We start from the raw sequence: 13,859 nt of genomic DNA on the forward strand, positions 1-13,859 counted from the left end.
TCCCATGTTTCAACAGAAATAGTCCTGCTATAATTGTAACTCAGGTGGAGACCTCGTTTCCATTTTACATTCTCTAAGTCACAACAGGTTAGATGAAGTGACTCTGAGCTTTCAGGCAAAGTCACATTCAACAGAACAAAATGATGTCTTCAATCAGTTTTAGCAGATTGTCCCCTATCCAATAAACTTCCCAGTTAACTAAAGAGCAAAACCCCAGCCCGACGTTGTTACAAACCTGTATGAGTGTGGAACACAATAGAAGAATTGTTTTGTCAATAAAATGAAAGTCATTGGGGTCCAACAAACATCTTTATTATGCAGTTAGTTATAATCAGTTGTCAGAACAATGTTTTCTGTAATGGTCACTCTGTGTGGGTCAAATTAGATGAAAATGCTGAAAAACACATTAGTGCCAGCAGATATGGTTATGAGTCCTTGATTCAACTGTGTTCTGATTGGATTTTTGAGTTAGCTCTGTGGGTGTATAATTTAATTTAATATTATTTATTCTGCTTGTGAGCAATGTGCTGTGTCAGATTTTTAGAAATCACACTTGTGGGAGTGCAAGGTAAATTTTTAGTGAATGAAAGGGAGTACTTTACACGAAATAGAGCCTTTTAAAATGGTAACTGACAAAAAGGGTTGCATCCGGTTTATATATATGGCCTTCTCTTACAGAAAAAAAAGATAATAATAAAAATTAAAAGTGATAATACATACAAAAGTATATATATATATATGAAGAGTTCAGATGCAAAAGCCTCTAAATGCCATTTGAAATTTTCATCTAAAATTAGGATTTTTTTCAGGCTCCTATATTTATGTTCAGTTATTTCACTTTAATAGCCTGGAAAAGGACATGCACATTGCCATTAAAGTAAAATGACTCAACCTAAGCATAGGAGCTTGATAAAAATCCTAATTTTAGGTGAAAATTTCAGATGGCACTTAGAGGCTTTTGCATCTGAACTCTTCATATATATATATATATATATATATATATATATATATATATATATATATATATATATATACTGTATATTGTGGAAAGTGAGAGTGATACTCCAGGCAGTGTAGATGTGTCTTTTCAGAATTGTCATTTTGAGTGAATTGCCCCTTTTAATGTCAGCTTAGATGACATGACCACTTTATAATGACATTTAATACAATGAAGCCTGACTTCTGAATGTCAAATAAATTGTCCTGTATTTTCTTAAAAAAAGCCAGACCATGTACAATTCACAACTAGTCTGAATTGGAATGAAACACATGTACTGTACATGTGGCATGTTTTCATTCGTTTTACTGAAAGCCTGGTATATATATAACATACGATATCACGTTTTCTGGCTGTTCCGGAAATTGCGAGTCCGAGATGGAGCAACATGAAATTACACTTCAACAGGAGAAGCTTAAAAAACAACACACGCACACACACACACACACACACACACACATCTGTTTGTTTTTGTGAAAAGTGGGTTCATCCCATAGGCGTAATGGTTTGTATACTGTACAAACTGTATATTCTTTCGCCCTACACCAACCCTACACCTAACCCTAACCCTCACGGGAAACTTTGTGCATTTTTACTTTCTCAAAAAACTCATTCTGTATGATTTATAAGCGTTTTGAAAAATGGGGACATGGGTTATGTCACCATCTCCTTGCAATACCTGTGTCATGCCCATGTCATTATACAGAGTTGTGTCCTGATATGTGACAAAAACAAGAGCACACACACAAACACAGACACACACACAGACACACACACACACACACACACACAAGTGGATATATAATTTGTTTTAAAGGAGGCTCATTACAAATGTGTCTCCACACACTCTGCCAGCCTCGGCCTCAGTATCCAAACGGTACATGGCTTTTCCATTTAGTCAATTGAAAAACAGCCGCCTGGTGGGACAGAGTTGTTCAGGAGCAAACCTGACGGAGTTGTGGGAGGAGGTATGCCAAATCCAGTGTGAATTACAGCTCCTCTTCTCTAATTTGTATTCAAATTTTGGGAAAGCTGGCAGAGTGAAAACAAATCCATTAGCTACATGTCTATGGGCGGAATCTATGAGTCCTTGGACCCATATCGCCATGTGTTTGCGAATGTTTGTGCGTGTCACCGCCAGGCAACAGCTGCCCCAGTGAAAGATGCATTGGGACCGAATCCAAAAATCTGTCTGACTCACATATTCATTTCAAGCAGTGGTCACGGAAGGTCAGCATATGACATGTGACTATCGCAAAAGTGACGGGCTCCCTTTGAGGGACACAATCTGGACTTTGCCAAGCTGTGATGTGATGTGGTGGGAACTTTTGGGGACGAGACTTGGCAGAGATTAGGCAGGGTCTGAGGTTTTGTGTTTCACATTATGCATTGAGTTCATACAGACTCGAGGGAAACAAGAAAGCTAAGCTAAAGCTCTCATGCATATAATACATTTCCAACACACATAGCCAAAACCAAGGATTGACTTGCTCGCCATATGTTATGCATTATAAATGTCTGCATATGTCTTGAAGGTTGAAAAGTGGAAAGAGAGCTTTGAACCAGTTGTATTTTCAATAACTTGCGTCACCACAGTAGGAGAGGGGGGAATAGGATTTCTCCAGCTCATCATCTGCTTCAATCAGCAACTCTCTTGGGAGGTGATGTTCTTCCTCCATCAGGAGAGGCCAACGTGAGAAGAGAAGCCCAGCCTTTGATGACGGCCTGCTGGGAGATGGGGGTGTACAAAAGGAGCTTCTGCAAGGTGAAAATGTCTAACCACAAAAGGAGAGAGGGGAGAAGAGGCTTTATGTGGAGCAAAAGTTAGTTTACCCAAAAACAAAATGACAAAAAAAAAAAAAAAAAAAAACAGAAAGGGAAGCATTGTTGATTGTGTCAACAAAGTTACAGACAAAAACTGTTTGGTAACCAAAAAAAGTTTTTTTTTTTTTCGATTTTGTAAATGACAATATAGTTGATGACCATGTATGACTTTCTTTTTTTCTGAGGAACAGAATTTTAATGAATGTTTTAACAGTTTTTTGTCCATACAATGAAAGACACTGGGGTCCAAAACAACATAGTTTTATTATATAGACAAAAAAATGCAGTTATTCTTAAAAATAAGTAAATAAATAAATAAATAAATAAATAAATTTTTGTGTTCCACATAAAAATGTAGGTAATTTCTGGACAGTGTTGTAGTTAAGATTAATTTATAAGTTTAGTTTATTGATTTATAGACCACATTTAAAACCAACAGTTGTTGAGACCAAATATCTGTACAGGAAATATAAAGCAAAAAATTCCCACCCACTGGAAGAATTAAAACACTAATAAAATAGGGCTTCAAACATTTGAACATAGAAATAGAAGGAGCAAATCTAATATTCAGAGGAAGACTATTCCAGAGCCTAGAAGCAGCCACCTGTAGCCTTAAAATGAGAAACTTTGGCTGTAAAATGACCAAAGGGGTCTTTAAGCAGTATACGGAGTGAGAAGATCACAAATTTACAGAAGTGCAAGTTCATGCAAAGCTTTAAAAACAAAGAGCAAAATTTGAAAAACAACACATAATTTAAATGGAAAAGAGAGAGAGGCTAACATAGGTGTAATGTGTTCACGTGGCAGTCAATAATCTCTGCCACGTTTTGTACCATGTGCAAGCGATCTAATGCTGATTTAGGCAAACCCTGAGAGAGCGAATTACAGTAGTCCAACCTTGAAGTTATGTTTTTGTTAGTAAACATCATCTTGAGTTTAGCAATAGATCTCAACTGAAAGAAACTGCTTTTCACAACAGCATCTGTTTATCAAAACACAATGTGGAATGACACCAATGTTTTGGATACAGTCACGTACATCAGAAGAAAGTTAATCAAAAGTACCTTTTAAAAATATTTTTTTTCCTCATTTTCAAACCCGACAAAAAAAAGAAGAAAATAAATGTATACAATTAGAAATGTTAATATAAAAAAAATATATATACAATATATATACTATACAAAAACATAATAATGAAAAAAAAGAAATCTAATAAAGAAGAAGAAAAAAAAAGAACTTCACTTCAAGAAACGTGCCATTGTGCTAACAAAATTAAGAAGTTAGTCTTATGCTAGCTAGTATGATTAGATGTAGCTTGGCAACTGATGGCTAACTGAAAACCGGTGAATTTTATTCCATCTGGCCAAGTAAAAAGGATGAAAAGACTACATTTTATATTTTAATAATCAAACTAATAATGAAAAGAACAGGAGAAAATCAAACATTCAGGTGCCTGTGTGTGTTCACTGGTTCAGATATACATATCAAAGGTTATTTGTCAAGGCAAATTTTCTTTTAAAGTTTCCTCAGTGTTTGAAGATGGAACTTCCGAGATTATTAAGCAGCTTTCATTATTATCTCTCAATTTGCTGAAGGTCATAGGCTCTAAACAATGTTTGCTCTGAAAACTTGAACCTTTGTTCACCTCCTCATGTCACCTTGCTGAGTTTTCTTTTCTTCTTACACTTCTGCCGAATAATTGTAATAATACAAATTTAATTAGCAAATTTTTAAGGGGGGGTTTGCAACATAATTTGCTTATGAGATCCTGACTCACTAAACACAGCTTTCAAAGAAACAAGACGAGCTCTTCTATTGAGGAAGAAAATGCCATGTTCAAAGGGATACTAACTATTTCATCTTGTACTGAATTTAAGGTTTGGTTTGGGGCAAAACAGTCACCAATCAGGTGAATAAAAAAGAGAAAGTTAAACTAGTTGTAACATTTTGAGCCTGAACTGTAACTTATTTCTTCCTTTAACAAGGCTCCACACTAAAAACAACAACTAAGAAGTCCATGGCAGATAAAATCAAACATTTAGCACAAAAAATCCATAAATCTTCTGGCTGAAGAATCCCATGAAGAAATATATATATATAGAGAGAGTGGGGTAAAATGTATTAGCACAAGTCAAAGTTAAAATGAACCTAGATGAATAAATGCTGTTAAATTACTGTTCAGTGTTAATTCACAATCCTCAATCCATTAACTAATTAAACTTCACTGTAGTGAAACATGTGAGTGCTTTTTACTAACTTGAGTTGATGGATTGTGTTTATTTTTCCAATGAAAATAATAGGTGATAAACTGATTCAAATTTAACTAAAATTAATACCAAACGTAATTCACGCTGTACAAACATTTTCTAAATAAAATAACATTAAATGAAGTTGTCAAAAATTGTATTTAGCCCATTCCAAATCTTTTTATATTCTGTTGTACTTCCCATCTATTTGCATAAAAACCAAAACACATTAAATATATAGTTCAGTCATGAAACTCTAGATGGTGCAGGCTGACCGGGTGTTAACATAACTGATGATATTCAGAGAGTTAAACGACTTGGCACAAGCTGATTGGTTCATGCTGCATATGCAGCCAATGAGCTGAGATTCCTGCAGCATGCTATAAGAGTCCACCTGTATAGATCTGCTATGAGTCAATTTATATGCTCTTTGGGCAGCAGAAGTATGTCTTAATGGGGGGGTGAAATGCTGAAATGCTATTTCATGCATACTGAGTTTTTTACACTGTTAAAGAGTTGGATTCCCATGCTAAACATGGACAAAGTTTCAAAAATTAAGTTGTACGTCTGAAGGAGTATTTTTGTTCCAAAAATACTCCTTCCGGTTTGTCACAAGTTTCGGAACGTTTTTTTTCGAGTATGGCTCTGTGTGACGTTAGATGGAGCGGAATTTCCTTATATGGGTCCTGAGGGCACTTCTGCTGGAAGAGCGCGCGCTCCCGTACAGCAGAGCACAGATATTCACTGATCAGAGCGAGAGCGAAATGTCACAAAAGAAGTGTGTTTTTGGTTGCCAGGGCAAGACAACCCTGCACAGATTACCAAAAAAAAAAAAAAAAAACATTAAGGGACCAGTGGACGGAGTTTATTTTTACAGAGCATCGACGGAGTTGTGCAAGTGTTTTTGTTTATTCCCTGCATTTCGAAGATGCTTGTTTTACAAACAAGCCCTAGTTTGATGCCAGATTTGCGTATCGTTTATTTCTTAAGGATGATGCAATCCCAACGAAAAAGGGTCACGATCATGTGTTGGAACCGCAGGCGGTGAGTAAAACTGCTTCAAATATCTCTGTGTTGTTAACTTAGCTATCGGCGCGTAAGCACACCAAGTAAACCTTGTACACTTTTAAAGAAAAAAAAAAGACGACATAAAGTGGAACTTAGTCATTTTCCAAAACCGCTAAGCAAATATATACAGTTTCAATACATACCACATAGAGACATCCTGCTGTAGTCGTTGATGCTGCTGCTCTTGTTCAGTTTCAGCCTCGGGATCTGATTCTGGATCATAAATATACGCTGAATCTGACTGTTAGCCATGGTTTGTTTTGGATGATGTTTTTTTTTTCCTCACGGTTATGTCACAACTTCCAAACGCTCTCAACGCAAAAGCCTACTCGCGCTCATGATTCTTTAGCTCCGCCCACACGCCATGCCTCCAGCGGCTCGTGTTTTTACGAAAAAATCGGCACAGACTATTCTATTTCTCTTATAAATATAATAAAACTAAAGACTTTTTGGAGATATGAAGGATGCAGTACTACTCTATAGGTACTCAAGATTAACAGGAGATTGAGTGAAAATGAGCATTTCACCCCCGCTTTTAAATACTCATGGCAACGTATCGCCATATGCATTGGCAGTCGCAAGTTCCCGTACTTGCTTGAAGCAGCTGCAATAATCTACAACTACAGCAATAACCAACAGCAGCTGCAATTCAGCAGCAGCATAGCGGACCTGTTCCACCAAGACCAAATAAATTAACATTGTCATATCCATCACCATGCTAAAATGTTCATAGAGCTGTCATGATTGAATTATACTGATTATTATTATTATTATTATTATTATTATTATTATTAAATATATATATATTTTTTTACATAAAAACTAAATGAAATAAATTTTCTTTAATGGTTATAACAAATAGCGAGTCATATTTGTGACAATTTCAGTCACAGTCAAGAAGCCAAAGTAAACCTAATTTCCATTACTGAATTGGTAAATAAAGCTTTTCAGTTTATTTGTCAATAAACATAAATAGTATTAGCTTGCATGCATGCAGTAAAGTTCATTGAAGGCTATGAAATGTGCAAAACTGTCACTTCTAATATTTTGCCACAAAACTCCATTTTTTTTCCTGCTGTGGACGGCAGCAACTACAGTATAATTTTCTAAAACACATTTTACCCAGATGACTGTGTCTCACACAGTTACAGAGCCCTTCAAAAGTCCTATTCTGATCAAAACCAAGTGTCCATTATTGGTCACATGCCTTGACCACCCTTGGCATAATTTGCTGAGCAACAACCGATCCTCTGCAGGAGTGCATTCACCCAGACTCTAATAAACAACTCTCAGTTTAATAATAGCAGACACGGCAGGCATTGCACACTCACTCCTAATGTAATCTGCTTAAACAATAGCGTAGCCTGGTAGAGCAAAAACAGTGTGTTATTCCTTTGACTGCTCTATACTTAAAGTGAGAAGTCAAGTGAACACTTTGAATACATGGCATAAAATGACATGGGGACCACCACCAGAAAAGTGCAGAGTTGCTCCGACATCTGCGAGCACTTCAGGGCCTGCTGGCCCATTTATACACGCTTGTGTTGTAAATGCTCATTAAGCTGTTGTGCTTGTCGGGGTGATTATTTCCATACTTTGTCATGAATTTTTGCAATTTATTTTAATTGTTTGCTTGTTCTAGATGGGCATTCATGTATGAACAAAACCCATAGTATGTAGAGCTCATATAGCAGCCCTTACTCACTTTGATTGGTTGTAAGTGCTACTCTCTGCGTAATCTCTGTTGTTTACAGTCTACTGGATGAAAGACAGTCATGGCATAAAATGTATAGATTAACCTCTATAGTGCTCTATATTTAATAACAGGTGCACTTATTTTTCTTTGTTTTCAACTACTACAAGGCAAAACAATGTAAAACAATAATTTGACACGCAAACCTGGCATAAATTAATACAAGTGGAGGAAGATAGCTCTGGGTAATAATAATGATTAAAAAAAAATCTTTAGGGTAATTAAAAACCATGAGCGTCTTTGGGGTTATTTTACATCAATTGACTCTTGGCTGTACATTATCCTTTACATACAATTCTCTATAGTGCTGTAATCAGGGGTTAATTCATCTAATTAAAACATAAAAGAGGGACTGACATTATTTCATACAGCCACACTGCCAGGTGGATAATGGCTACTGAGCGCTCCCCAGGTTCATTCTGCCCTTGATGGTCAAAGGTCAATTAATACCTCCGGCCTTCAAAAGCAAAGAGGGTTTACATTGATTCCTAACCAGGTGTAACCACCAGATGTGATGTGTTTTCGATTTATTTGTTCACAATGAATGCAAAACTGTGCAATGTGACATGGTGACAGCCAATCTGTAGACAATATGTGTGCCATTTACAATTAAGTGGAGCAGAAATTGGACCAATGTAATGTGGGTGGGGCTACAAAAATTAGTCATTTAATTTAGCGTCAGTTTTCAAATCTCCCATCATATAAATGTTGTTTTGAAGTCATAACATGATTTTCTACAAGTAATTGTGTGATAATTACACTTTATTAATCAAACCTCTGTAAATTTGTGTGAAAATGAATAAAAAGTATCTGAGTTTTACTGCTTCATTTATTTTGGAAACTGCATTGATGTACTTCTTGGTACGTATTTTGCATCTCGCTGAAAAATGCACCCAGGTACATTTATGCCATGAGACCAGGCAGCAAATAAAATATTCAGGCACTGTAAATTCCCAAAGCTTTCTTATTTTATTCCTTTTTATTCCATAAACAGCATTATCTTTATATTTCTGGTGAACAATGACTACACAGAAACTAATCTCCTGTACAAGAAGCAACAGATAATAGAGCTATTGCTGAAGTCTGCTACAACTTCATCCGCTCTCTACAAAATATCCACTACTTGTACTGTATGCGAGTGAAGATATATTAACTGTCTATTCTCAGGAGCGAGGACCCTCATGATGTGACCCCGGAGTCGCAGCTGATGTTTACACTGCTCAGTTCTCCTCACGCTCTCTGTCAGCAACACAAAATCCAAATGATCTTCGTGGACTGGGAAAGGTGACAGGTCATAGTGTAGCAACAGCACAAATTATTAAAGCTCACCTCTTCACTATTTCAGAGGCTTCGAACTGACAAGGCACCAAACACGGGTTCTCTGAAGAAATCAAACTTGAAAGGAAACAAGAACAGACCACAAAATCTTTAGTTTAAAGGAAAGTACAGGCAAGAGTTAGTTTGGAAAAACCTTCGAAAAGTTGATGGTTGTTTAAGTTCCCTATGATTATCAGTATTGTTTTGTGTGTGTGTGCGTGTGTGTTCTCCCTCAGACGGATTTAATAATTCATCTGTTTTTCTTTTCATTGAGACTCCTGCTAAGCTGGAAAAACAACTGGAAAAAGATCCTTCCACCATCAAAGAACTAATGGCAGGAGGTCATACATCATGTCTAAAATTAAGCTTTTATGAATGTTTCCGTGCTTTTCAGATGCCTTTTAAACCATTCATTTTATGATGAAAAAGAAGTACAAAACAACAGGTAGGAATGTCCAAAAAGGCCCGGCGTCCTTTGAAGGAAACGTAGACCGTTGAAGCACATGGATTTAGAATAATGAGTTTTGCTTAGAGGCAAGATGAAGATAGAAGACTGGAGCCCCACGGTAACCTTGTGTATATTATGCCTGCTCATCGATGGGTATGAAGAACACAATGTCCTCAAGAGCAATATCCTGGCCTTTGGCACCGACATCCTTCCACAGTCTCAGGACAAGGCCTGAATCTCTTGGTCTCGGCCCAAACATATGAGCATCACTGTGCATACACACACCCACACACTCACAAATGCTCTACAGCTATCCATCAATCCCCCCAACCTCCATCACAGCTGCTCCTGCACCAAATGCAGTCTCCAAACTCCTTCATGTTTGTGCTGCAGCAAGGTGTCATTAATTCCTCCATTTATAAAAGCTGAACTGCTATATATATATATATATATATATATATATATATATATATATATATATATATACACACACACACACTGCTTGATTAAAGTTGGGCGCTGTAATTGAAGTGAATACCAGTTTATGGGATGAAGGAGTAATTGCTCCCCAAGCACCCCACGGCTCATTATTCTTTTTGCCTCCAGCTCTCTGGTTTTCCCTTTTTTGAATGTGTATATAAATATAGAGCCCTCATGTCTTGTGAAGGATGTCCTTTCAATTACCTCCTTGGACTTTGCGAAGGTTAAAACAAAGTATTTGCACGCTTACGTGATGTGAACACAAAGTCGACACAGGTATGACGATGTTTCCCGGCGAGATGGTGTAAGTGGGTTTTGAATATTTTACAGTCCTTGATAAACAGTACTGAAAAGTTCGATCAGTTTCTTCATACAATTTCCTTTCTAAAGACCTGTTTGCTAACAGTGTAGCCTCGTCCCACTGGTTAAAGATCTTAATTGGTAACCTAAAGGCTTGAATTAGCAAAAGATGATCTTTGAGCCTTGATTGCCTTTGCACCCTAGGGGGGAAATTCACTTAGAATGAGTTGCGCACACATTGATTGATAGCGTTGTTTGTTTTTATGCACTGTCTGTGCTGTTTTAATGCACAGTTGACTAAAGGAATTATGTAAATCAGGTAACAGTGCAAACACACCCAGAAAATTGAAAGAAACCGCCACAATTTTGCCTATTATGCTAAGTCTGTACAGCATCACTTCTGAGTCGGCTCATAAAATACAGAAAGTGTGCTGCTGCTTCTTGATCATTTCATGAATTACTGCTGCCATGATCAACAGAAATTGTTAACAAACACGTTTCTTATATAAAACTGTGTTTACTGCCTACTAGTAACAGTGAAATTGCTCATGTTATAATGTACTTATAAAAGAAATCAAGCAGCCAGAAATTGTCAAAGGGTTTAAAAGCCAAAGTGTGATATTTTCACGTAAGATATAGTTCACCCCAAAACTAAAATTCTGTCATCATTTTAATCACCGTCAGTTGAAATGCACACAAAAAGTACAAATAAACTTCTATTAAATCCTACAGTCTGTTTAATATTTTACAGGGCACAGATAGTGTCTTTACCAATTTAAGTTGTCTTTAACCTGTAATATTACTTAACACTAGTGTATATTCGATTTTGACTATATGTAACCAGTTATATATTTTTTCTAATATGTAACCCGAAGGACATTTTACTAACCCTTTTAGTTGGCTACATTGTCTTCTTCTCATTTACACTTGGTTCATTAAATTTGCTTAATGACAATTAAAAGGTGGTAGTGGACAAAATAAGTTAATTATGCTTAATTAAGCTGAGCCTTTTCAACTTTAAGCCTTTACAGCCAGCGGGACTATTTTAACTGAATATATTTAATTTAACTAATTACTTGTTCAGCTGACTTAGCCTACTTCACGGGTTTGTCTAAGGTCATCTCTTCTAGTATTAAATGCTGCTTTAAGTGCTTCAGTTTAACTTATGTTTAGCCTCAAGAAAGGAATTATACTGTATGTATCAATTTCAAATAAATAAATAGCAAAAGCTGACATTGGGGGCCTGACAGCCTGTGCTGTGTTGCCAAATGCAGTTGGAGATATGTGGTCCTGACTTATTATGAAATGAGTAAGGACAAACATCATCGTTATAATGAGATGAGGACATCTCTGTTTGTCTATGATAAGGCAATCGATGGCCCCGCAGCTGCGAATGACAGGATAAACATCAGCAATGAGAGTACAGTGCACATTTTCAATACTGACTAAAAGGAGAAATGCTAATTTCCTGTGTATATCAAAGGTCACAAAAGCGGTTTTATGAAAAGATACAATCAAACTAAGCAGCGATGTACGGCTGCATACATGTGTTTTGACACTTTCCTGTGACCTTTGCCAATGATTTCCTACATACACACAGGAGCGATGAATATTTTCCCGTAAAACCAACATCTTATCTGCTAAACACCTGCAAAACAGTTTAGCCAAGTGCAAAATTCACCAAATTAGAGCTGTGAGAATTTGAATGAAATCACTGTCATTCCTTTCAATGCAAAAAAGCCACATTTTCTCTGTAAATTAAGCTAATTTGGCCATATTCACACAATTTGGTGATATTCGATTAGCTAATTTTCATGTAACACAATTATCTCGTAATTGTGAAATTAAACCTATTTGTGTATATTTTCTGTTGACCATGGCCCACTCCATCAAATAATTTATTTGTGCAGACACAGCAGAAGTGTAGACACTGGGCAAGGATGAAATTTCTAGTGTACATGTGTAAAGCGCCTGTATTCTCATGTTATCAAATGGAGTAGACTTTTAAAGGCTGATTGGCTGTCTATGTACACTAAGCATTTGCGTCAAAACCAAAGCATACTTTGGGCTATAGTGAATTAGGACCGGAAGGGTTCACGTTCACATTCTAATAGATATTCAAGCCCAGCTTTAGTTTGACTATAATTCTCAAAAGCCAACACTTGATCACACTGCCCTCCAAATAAACCATTTCTAAAGTTGAAGTTCATGGTAGAGTCACCACAGACTTTTCAATCACATGAATGCGAGTCTCGGAAACCCCAGCAATTTGAATTTTAGGCTTAAAAAGCAAATGATTGAATTTCTAGGCAAAAATTCATTAAAACAGACATTCTTATTTTATGACGTCATTTAGCAAATTAAAATACCGTCTGTGCAAGGCTTCCTATTAATAATTTTTTTTCCTCTCATTTTCATTCTCTAACTCGTCATGTTTTTTTTTTTTTTTTTCTACTCTAACCGGTGAACTTGTCACACTAATAGGTTATGAATAATTCTGTTTCAGATTAGATGGCAATTAGCCACAATGCTAGAGCTATCCTTCTTTCCCTGTAGAGGTGTAGGGATTTACGAGTGTCAGCTAGACAAGGCACACACACTTCCCTTCGATTGATAAGCAATTGCAAGCTAGGTTCTTCAAAACATCTCGTATTGATAAAGAGCAGTCCATTAACATCAACGGTACTGTCAACAAGGCTTCCAATGGGCAGTGTAATTCGTTCATACTGGGTTGTGTTCTCCAGCTGAAGGGGCTGGAAGTGGCATTCTTTATTGAGAGACATGTTTATTCAAATTAGCCCTTCTAGGGCTTTTCACAGTCTGTCTTATCAGAGAGCTCTGCAGCATTCCAGGATAGAACTATCAGCCTGAGGACCACACACTTTCTTATTTGTTCAATTTAACGATGGGCTGAAAAATGATGAGGTTCCTTATTAATGCCAAGCTGCATTTCATACCGGTGGACAAACCATGACATACTCAGATAGTGAGGCTGTCATTAGACTAGCATCTGGCTAATGACTATAGGAGAGTGAGTGTGTATATATATATATATATATATATGTCTGGGGTCCTAGTTCCAGAAGGATACTGGTGCTGTTAAAGCAATGGATGGGGGTACAGCTTCAGGCATCAATCATAACAGCGTACTAATAAATAATCCCTTTGTGGAGTCTGGTTTGGTGATAGCGATAATTACTAATAGCTCAAACTAAACAGCCAGTCATCTGACCAATAGCTAAAAATAAATAAATTAGAAATATACTATGGTTGGAAACAACAATTGTACTGTAAAATAAAAATGAATCTTTGATAATTATAATAATACTATAATTAAATTATACAGTTATTTAATTCAATTGCAGCCTTTGATTTGATAATAGCGCGCAAACTACATCACAATTATTGTACAGCCACATTTTTTTA

The 13,859-nt window shown here is 36.6% G+C and overlaps 1 protein-coding gene across 2 annotated transcripts in view; it reads right to left on the minus strand.

Moving 5' to 3' along the window:
• The window catches only part of LOC113095964 (immunoglobulin superfamily member 21-like), a 105,676-nt gene that overhangs the window by 45,994 nt on the left and 45,823 nt on the right, over positions 1-13,859 (minus strand). The window lies entirely within an intron of this gene.

The sequence above is a fragment of the Carassius auratus genome, unplaced genomic scaffold (genome assembly GCF_003368295.1).
Source record: "Carassius auratus strain Wakin unplaced genomic scaffold, ASM336829v1 scaf_tig00215812, whole genome shotgun sequence".
NCBI lineage: Eukaryota > Metazoa > Chordata > Actinopteri > Cypriniformes > Cyprinidae > Carassius > Carassius auratus.